This window comes from Rattus rattus, chromosome 7 (assembly GCF_011064425.1).
Source record: "Rattus rattus isolate New Zealand chromosome 7, Rrattus_CSIRO_v1, whole genome shotgun sequence".
In the NCBI taxonomy this organism is placed as follows: Eukaryota; Metazoa; Chordata; class Mammalia; order Rodentia; family Muridae; genus Rattus; species Rattus rattus.
The window spans coordinates 118,450,216-118,471,660 of record NC_046160.1 but is presented as its reverse complement, the minus strand read 5'-3'; the positions used below and the strand labels follow the sequence as shown (position 1 = coordinate 118,471,660).

At 44.4% G+C, this 21,445-nt stretch overlaps 1 protein-coding gene across 1 annotated transcript in view; it reads left to right on the top strand.

The window, feature by feature from the left end:
- The window catches only part of Rapgef5 (Rap guanine nucleotide exchange factor 5), a 230,402-nt gene that overhangs the window by 130,653 nt on the left and 78,304 nt on the right, over positions 1-21,445 (top strand). The window lies entirely within an intron of this gene.

Genomic DNA, 21,445 nt, shown 5'->3' with positions numbered 1-21,445 from the left:
GTAAATGAGTCATAAGACTATGTATCCTGTGACCCTAAAGGCAGAATGGGAGTGGAGTTTACCAAGGTAAAATTTTTGGCTCTTGCGCCACCAGAAGAGGGAGAGTGGGCCCATGTTGTAGATGACTCTTGAAAATTTGCATGACTTTTACTTGGTCAGAATTTACTGTGATACTTTTGTGAAGAGAGTTCTTGGTTATGGGTATCAAGAAATCCTAAACTGAGTTTATAGTTGTTGAATGCTATAATTCTCTCTGCTCAGTGAACTCACTCTCACTGTATTATGTATCACATGTTATGTATTTATTATGTATCTACTTATTATGTATCACATAGTATATAGCATGTATCACATATTATATAGTATGCATCAAATATTATATAGTATGCATCATGTATTATATAGCATGTATCACATATAGCATGTATCACATATTATATAGTATGCATCACATATTATATAGTATGTATCATGTATTATATAGCATGTATCACATATAGCATGTATCACATATAGCATGTATCACATATTATATAGTATGCAATGTATGCTATATAGTATGTATCACATATTATATAGCATGTATCACATACTCATTACAAATTGGGGAACTGATTTTTCACCATAAACTCAAGGAGTGGAGTTTTTCTCTGAGAAGTGTAGGCTTTGGAAGGAACTTTGGATGCCATGTGCCTTGTGTTTTAGTAAAAAGTCATACCCTGGTACCTGCTAAATAGAATTTATAAGTGGTCCCCTTAACTTAGGTGGTAAATAAAATGTGATTCACTAGTTCCTTGGGATGCTCATTAACCACAAGAAAATATTAAAACATTTTCATTGGTAATATGTCCTTAGTAACACAGGTATCTTTAGTCTCTGTAAAGGGAAGCAAAAATTCACTAGTAAAAGCACAGTGATTCCTGCAGGCTCGCTAGAGCATGTAAGTTTGCCCGCTAGGTGTTTTTGTATTTGTATATTGTGGTGCCCTGGGTCAAGGCTAGCATGATTGAAATGACCCTTAGCTCCAATAAACTGCTTCTCTAAAGCAAATTTCCCTTCTTTATTAGCAGTTGCCCCATCAGAAAATTAGCATCCCATGAAAGCAGAAACCAATAATTTTGTCAGCATAAATATAAATGGGGTCATTCAGAACTTCTCATTAAATACCCATCGGGAAGCACATATCCAAAAATTATCTCAGTATTAAAACAACACTCGGATACATCTGTAAAACAGGGTGGGAAATGGGGTAATTGAAGCTATGAAGATTATGCTGGCCCCTCTAATAATAGGTGTGACTGGAATTTTAAAAGATGCAATAAAAAGGCAGAGACAGGAACACATGGGGCCAAGTGGCAACAGTACACTCCTCCTGGAGGTTCAAACCCTGGGGGTGTCAGAGGAAGGTTCTGAGCCCGAATGAGGTAGAATATAAAATGCTGAAATAAAACAAAGGCGAGAACTTAGGACTGCAGTGTAGCTCAGTGGGAGAGGGCTTGTCTAGCATATAAAAGACACTGGATTCTATCTGAGCAACTCTGAGGCGTGAGGGATGGGGGTGGGGTAAGAGGAGAGACAGACAGACAGACACACACATGCACACACACAAGCATGCACACATGCATACATGCACACCCCAATGATACCTTGCTTTGTCTTTGAAGAATGTACTTGAATGCCAGGAGCTTGTGCACTAAAACCTTTGATGACTCCCTGAACTATTAAATGGCATTTTCACTGTAACTTGGCAAGTACATCTGACCTTTATTTCAGTTTTAAGTAGATCCCATTTCCGTCCAAGTCACTAATAAAGTTCCTGGCCATCAATGTTACTCATAATCTTGGCACACTAAGGAAATTTGCCCAGACCTGAGAAAACTCACCACACCCTGGAAAAAATCCTTACTAGGGTTTTACAAAGTGCATTCCCCATCTATAGTTGCTATGCTGTGTCCCACCTTCTGTCATTTGCCATTTATATGTCTTAACTCTGATTTATACCTTATACTCCACGCATGGCTAACTCAGGGTCTCTGTGAACAGATGGTTAATGCAGTACCTAGGCTTTGAGATTTTCCTGGTGTGGAATAGAGAAACAAGAAACCATGCCTTCGTCAGTGGTAGAGCGCTTACCTAGGAAGTGCAAGGCCCTGGGTTGGTCCCCAGCTCCGAAAAAAAAAAAAAGAACCAAAAAAAAAAAAAAAAAAAAAAAAAAGAAACCATGCCTTCTCTTTCTGAATGCAGAAAGGCAAGATGCATGTCTCAGCCTGGCCACCCCGTGGAGGGAAGAAGGCTTGGGTCATCTGCTGTGTATGTCTTAGTAGAAGGCAGGGGCCACAGACTCTGTGAATTGGGACCCTTCAGCTACTGAGCTGTGTTGGCAGAGCACTACGTGTGGCAGTCATTTAGCTACCTACCACACATAAAGTTTACATCGTTGAAGTCCTGGATAATTTTTAATGTTGGTCTAACCTTCTTTCTTCATGCACAGAGGCAAGTTTTTTGCTTTTTCCTTTTAAGAGACCCGGTAACATTTATTTATTATCACCTCCAATCATTGATAGAAACGGTGAGCAAACACCTGTGAGCCAAGAATGAAGGAACGGAGTGTGTGATGTGAGCCAGAAGATGCTAACACTCTGTGAGGGAAAAGTGAGAAAGCACAGCAGGGAGAGAAGGGAAGGGCGGTGAGTCGAATGGAGACAGCCAGACAGATTCCCAGAGGGGAAAGGCTGTGATAAGATGACCAAAGTGCAGATGCTTCACTCCTTCTTAAAAGGGGGATATGGAGGCAAAGTTTGAAGCAGAAACTGAAGGAAGGGCCATTCAGATCCTGCCCCACACGTGACCCATATATATTCAGCTACCCAAACTAGATAAGATTGATGAAGCTAAGAAGTGCATGCTGACAGGAACTAGATATAGATCTCTCCTGAGAGACAAAAACCAGAGCATGTCAAATACAGAGGTGAATGCTAGCAGCAAATCACTGAACCGAGAACGAGAACCCCTTTGGGGGAATTAAGAGGAAGAATTGAAAGAGCTGAAGGAGCTTGCAATCCCTTAAGAACAACAATGCCAACCAACCAGAGCTTCCAGGGACTAAACCATTACCAAAGACTATACATGGACTGACCCAGGGCTCCACTGCATATGTAGCAGAGAATAGCCTTGTTGGGCACCAAAGGAAGAAGAAGCCCTGGGTCCTGCCAAGGTTCGACCCCCAGTGTAAGGGAATGTCAGGGGTGTAGGAAGGAGGGGTAGATGGGAAGGGGAACACCCTTATAGAAGAAGGTGAGGGAGAGGGGATGGGTGCTTATGGACAGGAAACCGGGAAAGAGAATAACATTTGAAATGTGAATTAAAAAAAAATCCAATAAAAAAAAATGTTTCCGAAACTGTCCTGTAAGACATTAGCACCATGCCTTTTATTTCCTTGGTGTCACCCTATTACAGTATAAATCATAAATGACACAACTCTTACAGGTAAAGAGGTTACATGTTGTTGCTACCTATCACCATACTTGACTCCAACGGTCTAGCTATAAAATACCCTTAAATACCCTTGTATGCATTTTAATATAGACCTGGATCTTGATTAATCAATGCCTCAATCTGTTCTGAAAACAAATTCCATCTGGAGGAGATAGATGGCTGTTTCTTCGTCCAGAATTAAGTATCAGGCAGTGTGCCAGCACTTAAGGCACATATCCTCATGACTGAAACTACCAACTGGAAAGATAACATATGGATTCTGTAGAACACTTAGAAATGATTGACAGCCCCTCTCACTTCCCAGCTACTTCCAGTGTGTACATGGGGAAGTTTCCGTATGACTCCATGACACACTGAGCTCCTTGTCCACTGGGAGCAAATACATTTTCCAGTTATGCAAGAAATAAAAAAGTTTCTGCCTATACTGTAAGGGTTCATGCCTAGCACCATGACTGCTTACAGGCACAAACTGTGTTGATCCCTTTCATGTCTTGGCCCAGCTACTTCACAGTAAAGCTTGTACTAAGCTTCACTTGATCAGCAAGCACTTGATCCAGAATGTTCTCACTCTCCCTTTCGCCCTCTCTGGGGTTTCTCTGAGATCTTTGACAAGTTGCTCCATGGTTTCCTGGTTGGGGAAGAAAGGGAAATGCTACCTTGTTGGACTTTACAGAATTCTTAAAAAAGTTGTAACTTTTCTAGTGTAATGTAAGTTTGTAACTTAAAACGATCCATTTCTCTTTCTTCCTAATTAACCCATTTTCCATTCATTGGTTTGAATAAATACTTTATACATAAAGGCTACAAAATGTAGTAGTATTGGTTACATATAGTTTCCCCCCAGTTTGTCTCCTACTTGTTTATTTACTTTTATGAGCAGAAACTATTTCTCCTACTCTTCTTCACTTTAAAAATGTGCCTTTAAGAAAGACTTTCCACTCCCAATACATACTCAACATTAGTATCTTTTAAATTTCTTCTGGAATTGCCTTTTGCATTCAGGTCTTTAACATTTCTCTGACTTATTTTTTAATAATATAAGAGTCGGATTTCTTAATTACCTATCACGTGTATAGGTTTACCTCAGTTAATGTATTGTTAGTATAAAAACATTTATTACTTGGAGAAATCGAATTTCCGTTAACAAATTTTCCAAGTTAAATATTTTTACTATAAGTTGGATCATCGCTTTCATTTGTAAGCCTCATTTCCATATGTACTAAATTAAGACTTAGATATCTGCGCTCTCTTCCAGCTCTAAAACCATCCCTTCCCATATATGCACATACAAACTTAGGAGCATCCACACTTTGGAGTGTTGAATTCATTGTTTGGGAAGCTCTCAGTAGCTTTTATTTTTTTCCCCCAGTCTAATTGAGTACGCCTCTTACTGCCAAGAATCATTCTGTTCTTTAATCTTCCAAAAATAGCTAGAACTTTTAAAAATTTATTGTCAAATGGTGTTGCTATGAGATGGATGGCTCATCTGGCCTAACCGGCTAGTACTTGTCTGTCTTATCAGGTTATTAAAGCCACATTATTAAATATTTGGAGTTGTTTTTCTGAGTTCAGAATGTCCTGGAAAAGACAGAGATCTGGAATTCCTAAATCTTGACAAATGCTGTGTCTTAATGGCATTGAACTCTTATAAATACCAAGCACGTGGTCTGGTTACTGCCCTCAGTCCCGTTGCCTTATTAGCCGCGCCACATCCCCACCCCTAACCACCGTTTTTCTAAAATATAAATCATCTAGACCCCCAACACATCAAACTCTCTTATGAAGAAGTTACTCTGTGAGCATGGCTTCTATGTTCTTTTTCAATTTTGATCAGCCGTCAGTAGGCGGCTGTTAATGTGTGGAACCAGTAGAGAAGGCAACTGTGGGTAAAAAGAAATGTTTCCCTAAGTTCACACACTAAACCAGATCTGTGGAAACTCAAAAGCGTATCAGCTCCAAGATTGCAGTTGATTGAAGATTTCACACTTTAAATAAAAAGTTTGCTGCCCCCCCAGTGCAGAGGCTCAGTTGATAGGCACTTGGGGCACAAGCCTGGATATCACTTACTTTTCTGTTACTGTGATAGAACACCCTGACAAAGGCAACTTTAGGAAGATACGGTTTATTTTGTCTCACAGTTCCCAAGGGGATGCAGTCTATCATGAGGGGAAAACATGGCATCAGCACTATGAGATCAATCAATCACATTTTATCAGCACACAGAAGGCAGCAAGTGAGCAGGAAGTGGAACCAAGATAAATAAATAAAACCTTAAAGCCTACCGGCAGTGACCATGACCGTACTTCTCCAGCCATCCCCCAGCTCCCAACGGTTCCTTAACTTTCCAGAGCAGCACCACCAGCTGGGGACCAGGTGTTCATTCAACACGAGCTCTCAGGACACATTTTTCATTCAAACCACAACTGGTGACCTGAGTTCCATCCCAGAATCCACAGAAAGCCTGAGAGAGAGAACCCATTCTACAGAGGTATCTTTGCACCCTCCCCACACACACAGCATACATATAACATATATACACATGCTATTTTTTTTTGTTATCTTAAGGTTTCATCTCTTAAATTTCAGTCTGGACATGGACAGGAGAAAAGTCAGGATGCCTCAAAGTCAGGGAGCCCCATCACCCACATTCTGCTATTGTAGATAAGGCTTTGCAAGTGTTGATCGTGGGCAGAGTAGACACAGCAGTAGTTGTTACTTTTAGTTCTTATGCAAGGACTTTGGCCTTTGACACCGCTGGGGCACATTAATATTCAGGAAAGGAGGCCTTTTGGTCTGCATTATCTTGTAAATCCCGTGCTTGTTAGTCCATTTGTTTTCCTTCACTCTGTACCTGTCTCCAACTTAGAAAAAGATCAAGGAGATATTCCTCATGCTTCCAAGTTTATCTCCAGCTTGTTTGAGCCCTTCCTCTTCCTTTATACCTCCTGGTTTGGGTCTGCATGCTCACTCGCTTCCCAGAGCGCTTTAGCATTTATAATTCTCGTAATTAATTTATCAGCGGCTTTGTGTAATTGCACATCGTGCACAGAATGGCCCATGTGGTTTTAGCTACTTTTCTTCCAGGCTTGTTTCTAACTGTGAAGTGCAGTTCCCGAGATGGTTACTACACACACTAAAAGCACGCGTCTCTAAAACAACCCAGGAATGTACAAAATATGAAAAAAAAAATGAGTATTTACTTAAGATGCCTCCTTTCTCCTCACGCCCATTCCATGTGATCTAGCCGTTGCTATGGGAACTAGGAATTTTTCATTTCATAACTTGCATAAATACTGAGGCCGCCCTTTCGTCCCAGCTTTGCCCTCTGTAAAGCTAACACGCACGGGCGTGTGCATACATACAAAACAAATCCTTGCCCACACTCAGCAAGCACAGTGTACACACAACACACACACAAGGATTTGCAAAGAGTAACAGATGTAATGGCCTTGATACCTTTCCAGTTTTAACATGCTTGCATGATTACTTTTCTCGTGTAAGTTTGAAGGATGCTTCTGCTGGATCTGACCAAGGGGGAAACTATATCTTTTAAAATAATTTAAGTATCTGAATTAGTTCTTCACCCAATTAGGAGGCATTATACAGGGCTTCTGTGTTTCAGACTCTTTATAGGGGGAATTTGGATGGAGAAGCCAAAACCATTGAAAGATTGGTGAGGGTTGACCATTTAATTAATACTTCTGAAAATTCATACCATCATCTGGTTCTTCAGATTCCATAGGCAGCTGAGAATTTTTCCAAACCTAGGATGACAATTACATCTGCAACTAGATTGCAGAAAAGTGTTTCTAGTCATAATAAGTATAGTTTTCCCTCTCATCTTTAGGCTTCTAGTGAAGTGTCCATATTGGTATTTCTTCTTGGAGTATCTTTTCTTTACACACACACACACACACACACACACACACACACACACACACACACACACACACAGAGAGAGAGAGAGAGAGAGAGAGAGAGACAGAGACAGAGACAGAGACAGAGAGAGACAGAGAGAGTTACTTACGAGCTCTTTGAAGTTTTTTTGACATTTATAGTTATCCTTTTTATAAAACCTCCATAGAAACCAGATATCAGATTTTTTATTAATTTGCCTTCTTAAAAATAGCTTGGTTAGAAATGAATTATATTTTTGCATTCTGTAAGGATACATGAAGACAGGGGTAGAGCTCACTGTTACAGACCCCAGCAGGAAGGAATCCTGAGAATATTGTCTGGACTTAGTGTGGGCTTTGGTTTAAATGATTTCCCCATGTTGCCAGTGTTGACAGATAAGAAGTTCTTCACAGGTCTTGGCCATCCAGTGTTTTCATGTTCCTTCTCCCTCTGTGTTAGGATACACTGAAGGATCTAGTTTGGATATGAAGTTCTGCCCTTTCTTCTATATTACCTTCAAATAGGGCACTATTAAGTCATGTTTCTGTGTGTGTGTGTGTGTGTGTGTGTGTGTGTGTGTGTGTGCACTTGCATCCAAACACAAAAAATGTATGCTCTCACTTGGCCTTTGACATGATCTTTGGAGGGATGTATGCCAAGATGCCAATGAGCCCCAGCCCTCTCTACTCAGGTAGCAGGTAGCTCAGAGAGCCATGGTGACTCTGGCAACCATAGAGGAGGTGAGGCCCGTTTGCTCCTGCTTGGCTCTTTGCTGTTCACACTTTGACCCTTAAGGATGTTCACTGTCCCTTACAGGTTGACAGCCCGCCCCTTTCCCTTTCTAAGATGCAGGGCTTATATTAGCAAACTTACATTTAAAAACTGGAAGGGTTAGAGGCCTGAACTTGTCCATCTCTCTTTTTGTTAGAGTTTAGATTGTAGAAGACAGTGCTTCTTGGCCTTGGGGGTTGAGGGATACTGCAGATTGCTAGAGAGACTCCTACCTGCGCCTTCCAGCAGTCCTGGCCCAGCTCAGTACTTGCAGTCCTCCTCTAGCAGAGGGTGGATTGGGTAGATGGTGTTGGGCCTCCCTTTCTGCCTAGCTTAGTGAGCTAAGGAATTAACTCCTGAAATGCTTGTCAGTGGCTTCATGTAGGACCACAGGGAGCTGTCCCCACTGCAGTTTATTTGTTGTGTTTTCTTAAAATACAGTGGAATTTCTGTGCGTATACAGGTGGATTAAATTATAGCATGACCCAGAAAGAGTTTAGTTAACACTTAGGTCTTTTTGTTTTTCAAGACAAGGCCCCTGTGTGTAGTCCTGGATGTCCTAGAACTTGCTCCATAGACCAGGCTGGTTTTGAACTTTGAGAGGCACTTGCCTACGCTTGGGAGTGCCGGGATTAAAGGCATGCACCACCACTGCCCAACTACCACTTAGATCTTAATAGACTGGAATGACATGTTGTTCCTACATAGTTTGTGTGTTTTTCTGTTCTGATGGGGTTTTTTGTTGTTGTTTGTTTTTGTTTTTCTCTTGATGGAGACTTTCCCCTTGTCTAGCACTTAGCTTCAACTTTACATACAATGCAAGAAAACCAATACTCAAAGAGATCTAACAAATTGAGCCAAGCCAGCCCTGCCAGAATTGGTAAATCTAGGAACGGAACCCAGAAATATCCACTTTGGCTTTGACGGAGTTAATTGACATAATTTCATTCTGGCCATACTTCTTTGAAGAAACATCGACTAACTTTTATGTGATTAATGATTGATCATTACCTACGACATAGGCAGAGATGGAGCGCGCCTCTGGTGTGGGTTTAGTGGGAAAGACATGTGGATCTAGTCCCTGATGACTAAAAGGCTGGGTGAGGCTACGTATGTCCTTGCATACAGTACCTTCTAGTGCTTTAAATCCACTGAGGGGGCACTGTCCTCGTATTTCCAGTGACGCCTTGGAGCACAGGAAGTATGTTTTCCTGCCTGTGTAGTCCTTGTGAAGATTTGTTTCTACATTAAAACATGCCCTGTCAGCCCCTATGCCCTCAGCTGGCAGCCCGGCTGCCCCTATGAACCTAACTTTTCTCTGAGGACCTGCCTGAGTCAGGTACCCCAGAATCAGGTCCAGTTTGGTGTCTGCTCTGGGAAGCTTTCCTGTCACTTGGACTCTGGTGGGTTTGACTAGTCAGCCTTAGTTCCTAGCCACAGGTGGAGAACGGCTTGACCTTCCGTTCTATGGGCTTCTGACCTGACCTTCTCTGGATTTAGTTTCTCTGGGACTAACCCTCTGATCGTGGTCCTGTCTAGCTCTCTGTCCTTCATCTTGTGAATGTGTAGTATCACCCCCTCCACTCAACTCTGGCTGACAGATGACATAGAAAACTAAGCACACCTCGTTCTGTGCAGCGCTTTGCACAGAACCGGCTCCATCATTGCTGCTCTATTGTACCTTCCATTCTGATTCCCAAATCTGGCCATCAACCAAGAACTTCTATATTGAGGCAAGAGAGCCTGCTGGAAAGTACTTGACAACATTTAAGCGGTCTCTGATAAAAAACAAAAAACAACAACACCTATGTGATTGAGTAGCACTCATCAGATGCCACATGGGAGCGGCGCGTGAAGCAAACTGTAGGAGCTGAATGTGGTAATTAATGTCGGTGTTAGATAAGAATTAAGACAGGCGTGTAGGAATTGGAAACGTTAGCATACCTGCCCCAGAGCCTCCTGGTCTTCCACTGGTTTTCTTGACAGTAGGAATGGACACCGTGACCCTTATGGCACACCGGGAGTTGATAAATTAACATCATCTCTGGAGACTCTGAGGTGTGGAACATGCAGTTGTTTGGTCTCCACTCACACCCCCTCCACTGCACGTTCCCTGGGTATAAGTAGTGAGTCCTGGTCCCTTTGAACCTGGACACGAGCGTTCTCTTGCTCTGAATGGAACCAGGTTCGTGGGAAGCATGGGGCAGGAAGACACAGAGCACAGAGGCTGCAGCCAGTCCTGTTCAGCCCCCTCCAAGCCTGGCTCATTTATATCTCTGGCTCCAGTGTGATCTAGCATTCGTATAGTTATATAGCCCTTTCAGCTGAGGCAGTTAATTCTTTTTGCGATCCTGTGATCGTGGCATTATTTTTATATGGTTTCCTCAAATCTGCACACACTTCTGTAAACAGTTCCTTCACTAACCCTCTCAAACCTACTGGGGTTTTGGTTTTTTGTTTGTTTGTTTGTTTACTATACTACTTCCTTCTCAGCAGTGTCCAAGATGCTCTATCAAGCTGATGCAGCCTATTGAAACACCCTCATGATGAAAAGACAGAAACCTTGTACTTCAAGATGTTACCGATTATCACCCCCTCCCTCCCCCCAGCCCCATTCCCATCTAACCAGATCGTTTTAGGCTTCTTAGATACCTTGTTTCATAGGAAGACTCTAAGAGGTAACAAGACTTACAGCGGTTCTTCCTGAGCAGTTGCCAGCTGTCTCTCCTGTTATATTTACAGGCTTTCTGTTCAGTGTAGTTCCACAGTACACTGGTGTTTGCGGTCACACCTATGAAAGTCCCGTTTCCCAGGGTCCATAGTTTGGGGATGATGAAGTCAGTTAGCCCATTAGGCTTTAGCCTGAGTTATTAATTTAATAGTGTGATGTAAAAACAGCTAATTATCACTGTTCGATCACTCTTCTTGTGCTAGAGCAAACTGGGCAAAGATGATTTCCTTGGGGTTTGTTTTGGTTTGAGTCCTGGTTCTCCTAACAGCTTACCCGGACAAGTCTGCACTTCCTTTCTCAGCCTTTCTCTCTCCTTTTCTGCCCCTTCCTTCTAGTTCTCTTTCCCCCTCTTCCTCTCTTCCTCTCTTCCTCTCACTCTTCCTGTCTCTGTGTATGTCTCTCTTCCTCTTTCTTTCCCCTTCTCTCTTCCTCTTCCTCTGTCTCTGTTTTTGCGTCTCTCTTTGTTTCTCTTCCTCTTTCTCCTCTTCTCTCTCTTCCCCTCTCTTCCTCTCTCTTCCTTTCTCTCTTCCTCTGTCTGTCTTTCTCTCTTCCCCTCTCTTCCCCTCTCTTCCTTTCTCTCTTCCTCTGTCTGTCTTTCTCTCTTCCCCTCTCTTCCTCTCTCTTCCTTTCTCTCTTCCTCTGTCTGTCTTTCTCTCTTCCTCTGTCTTTCTCTCTTCCCCTCTCTTCCTCTCTCTTCCTTTCTTCTTCCTCTGTCTGTCTTTCTCTCTTCCCCTCTCTTCCTCTCTCTTCCTTTCTCTCTTCCTCTGTCTGTCTTTCTCTCTTCCTCTGTCTGTCTTTCTCTCTTCCCCTCTCTTCCTTTCTCTCTTCCTCTGTCTGTCTTTCTCTCTTCCTCTCTCTTCTTCTCTCTTCCACTCTCTCTGGATTTCTCTGTCTCTCTTCCTCTCTGTGTGTGTCTCTCTCTTCCTCTCTCTCTCTACCCCTCTCTTCTTCTCTCTTTCTTCCTCTTTGTCTCTCTATTTCTCTCTCATTTCTCTCTTCCTCTCTCTGCGTCTCTCTTTCTTCCTCTCTGTCTCTCTCTCTCTCTCTCTTTTTCTCCCAACCCCACACCCCTGTATGGCGCTGGGATAAACCCAGGCTCTACTTAGAGGCCGGCACTATGACAGCCCCACCACTTAATCTTTGTTTTGATGACTGCTGTCTTTCAGCAGCATTTTCTCTTCATCTCCTTTCTAAAATCTGGTTTCCATGTGTGGAAAAAAAATGAATTATGAGATAAGTTGTCAGCAAAATCAGTGGAGTTTGGTTCAGGTGAAGCTCTCCCTAGTCTGAGGAGGCTTCGGTTTTGTTTAACCCAACCCGCTAAGATCTGTAGTTGTCTGGTGCCCATATTTACAGTACCAAGACAGATGCGGGCCCTGGTGGTTTGCTAAGCTATGTGCAGACTTCCAGGATGAGATGGGGGAGGTGTCTGCCTGCTAGTTGACTCCATGCTAGTTGAGAGAGCAGCACTGGGCGAACTGCCTCTTCTCCATCCAGATGTCTCCAGGGTTCTTCAGTCTTGCTCACAGGATCAAACTCAGCTTGAGAGCTGTCTCGTTGCTTCTGTTTGTACAGCCTGACACTGAGCCACCTCAGCCTCTTTTTATCTTGCCACCCACGGGTGGAAAATTACCTGAAGCATGTCGTTAGTAAGCCAGCACTCTGTCTCTCACAGGGCTCAGAAGCTCCGAGTGGAAACAACACACTGTCACTGGTTTGCCTACTCTGATCCGTCTTGGACATCCTGGGAGTTCAGACTCGTCTCTCAGCCTCAGACGAGTCAGAACACTGTGTCCACAGGATCAGGGATGCACTGTTGTACTGTTGCTTTTGTTTACTGTTTTGCACAGTCCAGGGGAGGGGATTGAACCCACGACCTTGTGCATGCTAAACCACTGAGCAGCAACACTAACCTTTTTTTTTTTTTTTTCCCCTAAGGCAAAGTTTACAAAACAAAATTAACCATTTGAAACTGTACAATGCCTGCCCGGTTCTTGGATCTCTGGGGGCAAGGCAGTTTGTGTATCCTCTCTCTGCCTCTATCAGACTTGAGTCCAATCCAGTCTTTGCTGAGTGTAAGGCTCTTTCGTTTGGGCCTGCCTCCATCCCAACAGACACTCACCTCCCCGTGCTATGGCTTGAGCTTTGCCTCACAGCAGTAGGCCGAATTCTGAACTCACACCACACTTTAAGCACTTGTCAACCCTGTGTTCTCTTGAACTGTAATCCTTAAGGTGGTTTTCCCAAACCAGCAGGCCACTCAAAAGCAAATACTTACTGCCTAGACAGTTTCGAACTTCCTAAGGTGAGAAGACTCGCCTGTCACCTGACTGACCAAGCAGACTGACCTGCTTTGGCCCTTAGGTAAGCCAAGCTCCTGTGATATCTCAGAATAGAGCACCAACCGTCTCAGAGTTATCTATGGCTTGACCAAAGGCACTAGAATACATGGAGCCCATCTGTGTATGATATCTTTATCATCTTCCTGCTTTGTGTTCCAGCCTGATCGGGTAACATTTCCTCCCTGTGCGTCAGCCTCTTCCTGTATAAAATGTGGCTTTTCAAAGTGTTCACTTTATAGGACAACTCAAATGGTTGTGTGAGATGATGGACACTCAGCCTCTGGCTTTGCCAGTTAAATGGTAGGCCCTCGCCGACAAACGATCTGTCCACCACGGCTGATTCTTCCCTGTTGTCCCATTCCTCCTGGGTCTAGTTCCGGCAACATCATCTCATTAGTCCTGGTTGCCTCTACTGCTGTGTAAGCAAATTGCATTAGCTTCTTGTGATTTAGTGACTGCATGATGTTTCACGCACATCAAAAGGCTATCGTAAATTACCTAGAAAAGTGACTGAGTCCAGGGCTGTCTGTCACCGGTTTCTATAGGAGTTTCTCAAGTGAGAGTGTGGGTCACTCCGAGCTGGTAAATAGCTCCTGTTGGTCATGATCCTCGGGTTAGCCTGTCTCTCTGAGTGCCTCATCTCAGCTAATGGTAGGATAGTACAGTGGCTCTGTTATCCACCACCAGGTAGCCTGGTGCCCCACCCACTCCTTAAGGGGAAAGCCTCCTGGGAAATGTATCCTGCCATGTTTCACTTTAAAATCCACATTTGTCCATTCATCCCTTTTATTGATTAGCATATTCGGTAACTGTTCACTGAGTGAGTGTGGCTTGTCAAGATCCAGAGGGTTGTTGCGGGAGCAAAAATGCAGGTTCCACTTCGGGGAAGTTAATAGTTGGTGAAAGGCAGGAAACTATCAGCATGCTGAGAGACAGACAGAGAGAGAGAGAGAGAGAGAGAGAGAGCAGAGAGAGAGAGAGGGCAGACAGAGACACAGACAGAGAGAGGTTCATGTGGTTCACAGGGTCGCACAGGAACACCAAATAAGACCTTGACGCCGTGGCTCTCTGGAGGAGAGATGAGTCAGGCTGGGGCTGTGTGATGGAAGGATGCACAGCAAGCTGTTAGCTGTAAACAATGTGCTTGTAAGTTAGTACCGTGATTGTTGTATCAGGGGCTCAAAGGGAAGCAGCTCTGAGACCCGTGCTCATCCTATGACTTCCTGGTGCCAATGCTGTCAGCCTAGGGAACTGTTAAAGTTCCCATCTGAAAGGTTCTCTCACACTGTCCCACACCAGGTATGATTTTTGAGCAATAGGCCATGTGACGGGAAATCTAGTCAGGGGAGAATGAAGTATAAAAAGGAGGTTAGGAATGCAAAGGGTTCATAATAGAGTCCTCCATTTGACATGACTGCGGCCACCTGCGTTTTTGCTTGTTCGCATGACATAGACCTGAGGGACAACACCATTTAATGCTTGCCTTACTGATGCTGTGATACGTAACCTCCCAAGCACTAGTTGCCTAGGAGCTTCGTTTGTTAGGACCCCAGCACATGTGGAGTGGGCAGCTCGGACACTTTGGTTCAGACATGTTCTGTCACTCTCAGTGCCGGAGGAGAGGTCTGAGTGGCCAGTGCATGGGAGTGTGAGAGCCTCACAGTAAAGTGACCTTGAGCTATGAGGGAGCCCGGCTCCCTCCTCTTTTGCTTGCTCATGGATTTGCATGCTCAGAACATCCTTATCAAGTGAATATCATGTGCCTGGCCCTGACCCATTCTTTAGAGAAAGGACAGAAGGCACAGTCCCTGTCCTTGGAATGTCATCATTTAGTGAAGAAGAAACAGAAAGTAGGTAACCAGAGGTCATACAGTCAGATGATGGTTGTTGGAATTGGATGTTTTTGAACCTCTCATCTGAATTGAGGGGGTTAATGTCAGGAGAACTTTCAAAGAAGTCAAGCCTCCTTAGATGAGACGATAAATCTGAATTTCTGCATGTAAGATGTTTTGTGCCTTTATCTCCGTACACAGTCAGAAGGTTCTTGGCTCTCAAAGCCCACATCTGAGCCCCCAGGTAAGGGTTCTTACAAAGCATTCACTCACAGAGCACCATAGATGTGCTGTGCTGGGAGAAGCCAGGGCTACTTACAAGAGCACCTTGGGGCGGGAATTGGGAGTAGTGGAAACAATCAAGCTAAGGGCCATGGTACTTCCAGCGGGCTAAGAAACGCATTTATCACCACCTTTTCTTGGCCATACTGTGACGTATGAAAACGCAGATATAACTAGAAACTTGGCTCGAATAAAATTAAGGCCTCCTTGCCTTTAAAAAAAAATGTATATTTACAACTCTGTATTTTCATTCTGAAAATACAAATACATGTATTTAATGTACATGTATTTGTATGTCCATGTAAATAAATGGGGGGGGCAGGGATACAAGTTTGATATAGAAGCACAAGAAGGTGAGAATGGTGGTGGAAGTTAATCTAGGTCATTTGAGGGTGGTCGTTCCATTGTACATCCAGAATTCAAATTCAGGATAGCAGTAGAGAGGAACTGAGCAAAATCATCAGCATTGTTCATCCAGAGACTGGGTCAGGCACAAGGAATCGGGGACTTGATCCCTCCCCTGGTTTCTCCCTCCAGAAGGCTCTTTGCCGGAAGTCATAAGCCTCATGGTCCAATTCTCCTCTTACCACAGAGGCTACCCCGAGTCAGCCGAGGACTACGCACTACTTGCTTTCTGCTTCCTCTTCTGTCTCCGGTAATGTGCCCATGGGCAGAACTGTGAGGAGTCCGCCTGGCCGCTTGCTAGAGCTTCTCGGGCCACCCCTGAAGTGGGGATGAGAGCTGGTCTCTGCAGATCTGGGACTAAAGTGTGTGTTGGGAGGTGAGGCCTTCCCTGAAGATGTACACACTGGGGAGAAAAGAACATGGCAACTCCTGCAACTTAAGCCATCTATACCCTCATCCCATTACCCAAAGCCATTCCTCCCTCAGAGTCCATGCCACTGGCTTAGTCCTCTGGTCCTTACTCCAGGATGCTGTCCCATTTTCCTTGGAGGACTCATTGTCTGGCTTCTGCCTTCCCATTGTGAGCCGGTGTCCCTCTATCACTGACTGGAATGCCTGACACTTAACCACCTTAGCAAGAAGTGTTTCTTCTCCTCCAAAACTCCATTACTATGGTCTCCTTTATCACTCTAATGCCAGGGCAGCATTAGACCCTGCTACTTCATCAGTGCCGTCCAATCAGAGACCACCTTGAGGATGACACCCGCAGGTGACTGAATTGGGCTCATTGCTGTCCTGTAAGCATCTTGAGACTTCATGCTCTAGAAGGGCATCCTGGGGAAAGAGTTACGGGAAGGTACTCTCGGGATTTGACCTTGGAAAGATCCCAAGGATGTGAGGCTTTGATCTGGATTACTGTCTAGAAACTAGGGTAATTCTGTGACTAAGTCTTATCCTCCCAACAGAGAATGCAAGCTAGGCAAGGAAAGTGCAAGCAGGTAGCAGGCAGGCTTCGGGGGATTTCGTGGGTTGGACAATATTCATTCTTAGTTCAGACATAATAACTAAATAGCTGTATTTTTGTTTTGATCCATTATGAATATATAGTGACCTTGTCTGCTGTTGATTCCCTACAAAATCCTCTAGAACAGAACATCAAGGTCTAGCTGTAAGTGCCAGCTCAGCTCCCGTGGGTCAGGGTCTAAAATCATAGGTTGGGGGAGCACAGTGTTGTTTTCTTTCTACTCTTAGTCAGTTGTCAACAGAATACTTCCATGACCATACTGGGGAGGGAGACTCCCCTGCCAACAGGAAAAATGGTCAGGTCTGTAGTGATCTAAGCTCAACTACCCATAATTCAACTGGATATGACTCTGTCTACCAGGGAGTAGCATCAGATCCCAAGGCTGAGCACTGAGCCCCAACATTTGATGCCAACCATGAGGGCTGGGCTATTTTACCCATGCTTCTGATCTTTTGGCTATGCACTGGAGTTTCCACAATCTACCCCATTTGGTTCCATTGGTTTTCCAAAGTGGCTACAGAACCCAGGAAATAGGTTTGCCAGTTTATTGTAAAGAATATTTTAAAGGACACAAATGAACAGCAAAGGCCTATGTTGATTGGCCATTGGTGACCACTGAAACCTTTAGGGGCAGGGACAGGGGCCTTGAGCCCTCTGAGCAGGTGGTGGGTTTCCTTAGCAACCTGGCCTCCTATGGTGGGGTTATTTGGTGACTTTCCCACTGTGACTCATTAACATAAATTCCAGTGGGGTGTGTGGAAAGGGATTTGTTTTAAGTGAAAGAAGTTGCCTTCTTCCTTTGTAATTCTGGACCTGTTCAAGCTGCTTCAGGAATCAAGGACAAAAGGTTGAAAACTTAAACTAAAGAACCACTTAGGAAGTTGTCAGCCTTGTAGAAGCTGTAAATCTGGAACCTAGGACCCAACCCAAAGTACAGGTGTCACTCAGGGGCCTTTGTCCCTCCCCTCAGTCTTCACTACTCAGAACTGTTCCTGTGGAGCCTTTGCTCCCCATGCTGTGGCCTACGTGGTTGATGGTCAAGCAGCCCTCAGTTTTCACAATTGATCTGCCCCTTCCTTTGTGAAGGGCAGTTTTCCTCTTGACCTTCTACCCACGCTGATGTCTCCTTGTGCATCCCTTACCCTGGATGGGCTTCACCAGTCACTCATTTCCTTTAAGGCTCCTGAGCACTTAAAGCAAGAGGTCGTAAAACCACAAATGTCTTTTCTAGCCTCAGCAGTTCACAGAGCTGCCGGACAGTCTTTCTCTTCATAACTGTCTCATTTCCCGCTGCATCCCTGAGGCTACTTTTCCAATAACATCTTCTTTAGGCTACCCACCTCGCCACACACCCCTCCTCCAGAGGCCCTCAGTACCAGGGTCCTAAGAAAGAAGCATTGCATATGATCTCTCCAGCTTGTTCCTGCTTCACCGAGCCAGCGGATTCTATCTGAAAAGAAGAGGTCTCCCTTGTAGCCTGATCCTGCATTTTTGTTCTGGGTCCTCCTCAGCCAGGGCCATAGGCTCTTCAAGCTCCCCAGCCCTACACATTGAAAGTCTCAGATTGCCCTTCCATATTACCTCCCTCTTTCTCTAAACACTCCTCCTTCCTTCCTCCCTCCCTCCCTCCTTCCTTCTTCCCTCCCTCCCTCCTCCCTTCTTCCCTTCCTCCCTCCTTCCTTTCTTCTTCCCTCTTTCCCTCCCTCCCTCCCTCCTTCCCTTCCTTTCTCCTTCCTTCCTTCCTTCCTTTCTGCCCACCCCCCTCACCTGTGGGTTAAATGCAAAGCTTCAGAGCTTTCTCTACCACTAAGCTGTATCCCAGGCCCCTTTCAAGTTTCAGTCAGTGCTTTGGTCTTTCCCCCAGGTTGAGCATGTGATCCTCCTGCCTCAGCTTTCAGAACACCTGGTCTGTGGGTCCTTCTTACCTCTTGCCCCAAAGTAGTGCCAGCAGATCTTTTCTTAGGCTTGTCAGTTTGACCATCAGGGTGGCAGACTCTTCCCTGAACCCCCTGACACTATTCCCCTGCTGCTTTGTCTAGCTCCTCCTGGTCATCTCCATGTACTTTCCCAGAGACTGTTACAATCAGTGTTACTGTGTTGTTCCCATTAAATCCCATTTCATAGTTTCCACACTTGTCTGTTCTCAACTTTATCAACTGCCAAAATCTGAACTACTAACCAACTTGTCTCTAATCCTTGGCCTTTGTGCAGAGATCTGTGTTTTCCTTCTAACTGCCTGGGAAATATCTACAGTACTCCGTCCTGTCAATACTCAAGCATCATCTGTGTGATCTGACTCATCATTCTCTGTAGGTCCTTGTCCTGTTTAGCAGCATTCTCAGTCTCTCAGGCCACTCATCTGTGACCACCAAACCCCGTGGGTTCCACTTGCCTTGTCCGCTGAACTTAGGGTGTGACCAAGCTGTGCTGCTGTTTTCCTGGTACCAGCTAACTTAGTTCAAAGCAGAGCTCCTCTTAGACATCTTAGCCTGCTACTTGGTGCCCAGCAGGGTGTCCTACCCAAAGGAGGCCCTCTTAGTTTGCTATGTAATGACTGCCAATCACGAGTTTTAATGCTTCTATTTCAAGGATGATCTGTTGTTGAACATGTTTTCCACCATTAATCCTAATACTTATTTTCAACCCTAGCAATTACCGAAATAAATATTTCATACCCCAACCTCAATGGTGCTCTTTCCTCTCTTTCGGGAAGAGGAATTGGGGACAGATATCCAGATTCGGGGGCATTAATTTCGCCCTCCTTTGTAGATGGTTATAACACTCGGGATTCGTGTGTTTTCACAGCAGGTTTCGGTAATTTACATCTCCCCTTGCTCATTGATTTTTCCGCCTCTCCTCTCCTTTAGTTTTAACAGGTTCCAAATGGAACCTATTACAGTGGCATAAGATGCTATTGATAGTATATCAACCCGACTCAGCTATTCTCCTGCCCGGTAAAGTATGACTGCTGTGTGCACAGCCGTGTCATACATATCACTTACGCAGACATTAGAGAAGTACTGCCCATCCATATGTATGTGCGCAGCCTGCAGAAGTTAATAATGCCATATATCACATGTACATAGGATGTAAAGCGTACTTCAGAATGACAGCGTCTCATATAAAATGAATATTGGCTTGCGACTAGAGGGAGCTGGGAGAAGACTCTGTCTCCTCACATCCGTTCTTTCAGATAATAGAATTATTTGTGGGGTTCCACGTGTCCTGTCCTGGCTTTCTTCTGCCCCCCCCATTCCCCCTTCACGCCGTATCCCCCTTCGAACCATAGATGCCCCTCTCTTCAGCCACGTAAGCTCACTTCGGCCACATGGATAACAAAAGAACTGCTTTGGAGAAATGAAAAGACCGCAATTACACATTGGTATTCATGTTACAGGAGTCACACCGGCCCCCTTGGGGAGCTGAACAATGAATACCCATCCTTAATTGCCAGAGACACCATGTGTCTGACCTTGCTGAGGCATAATATATCAGTTCTACATAGCAAAATTATTTGTCAGGAAGAGATTTAAAAAGAACGAACCTGCAAGTATATGGCTGTTTTTTCCAGGATAACCAACTATCTGTTTGTTTTTAAGACAAATCCAAGACAAATGCAGTTAGTATGCTGCACATTTTTTTTTTATTTTTTTATATGCTGCACATTTTGCTGCACAAGAGGATTTCCATTTTCTTAGAAATTAGAAGTTGAGGTGACAGTCTTACTTTCTGTGAGCGATTTGCTGGAATTGGCACCTTTCTAGTCTTTTAAAAAGAGAAAGGAAAAAAAAAAAAACACTGCTCAGTAATGGGCCTATGGAAGCAGTTGTATGGTACCTTCCATGCACACATGAGGACAGGGGTATTCAGCAGAACCATGCTACAGCACAGGGTTCCTTTGCAAAGAGTTGACTTCATCTTTCAGAGGAAACCTACTTGCTATCAGGTTTTCTTACTCCAGTCTTGGGTTGTTTTTTCTTCCAAGCCATCAGCAACATAGAAAGAAGACAGACTTTCTTATTTGCCTTTTACAGTTCTTTTTTGTTTGTTTGTTTGTTTTGTTTTCCTATGGCTGGGTGCTGCACTTTGGGAGAGTTTTATAGTGAATGCCCTGAAAGTTTGTATCCATGGCTTAGACTTGGGTCGGTCCATACTGCTGGGTCAGCAGGGACTGTCCCCTGACTGAGCCAGGTCAGACAGACACACTGGCTGCTCTGCTCTGTGGAAGCTGTGTGTGCAGAAATGGGTGAGAGTTAAGCTTCTCGCCTCTTTTAAAAGGGACAGAGAGGAAGAAAGTCAGTGCAGTGGCCCATGGTGTCAGAACTTCAGCCGGGATGAGATTCTAATTAGAGATCTGTTTTTGCTTGTATTCTATTGACAACAAGTACCTGATAAATTTGAAAGTCCTGCTGGTGTGGGTGGGGGGGTGTGGGTGTGGGTGTGGGGTGGGGATGGAAACAACTGGGGGAGGTGGAGGTTGACCTGAATGATCCAGTGGGCAGCCCTTTGCCCACAGTTTAAAGCAAGTCTTTACTCGTTATATTAGTATTTTTAATAGTAGGTATCCTGTGGTTTTTCGAGCCAGGTAAAGGCAGTAGTACAAATGCAGTTAGTATGCTGCACATTTTGAAACTTTCAATGTTCTATTCTCCAAGTCCAATTGTTC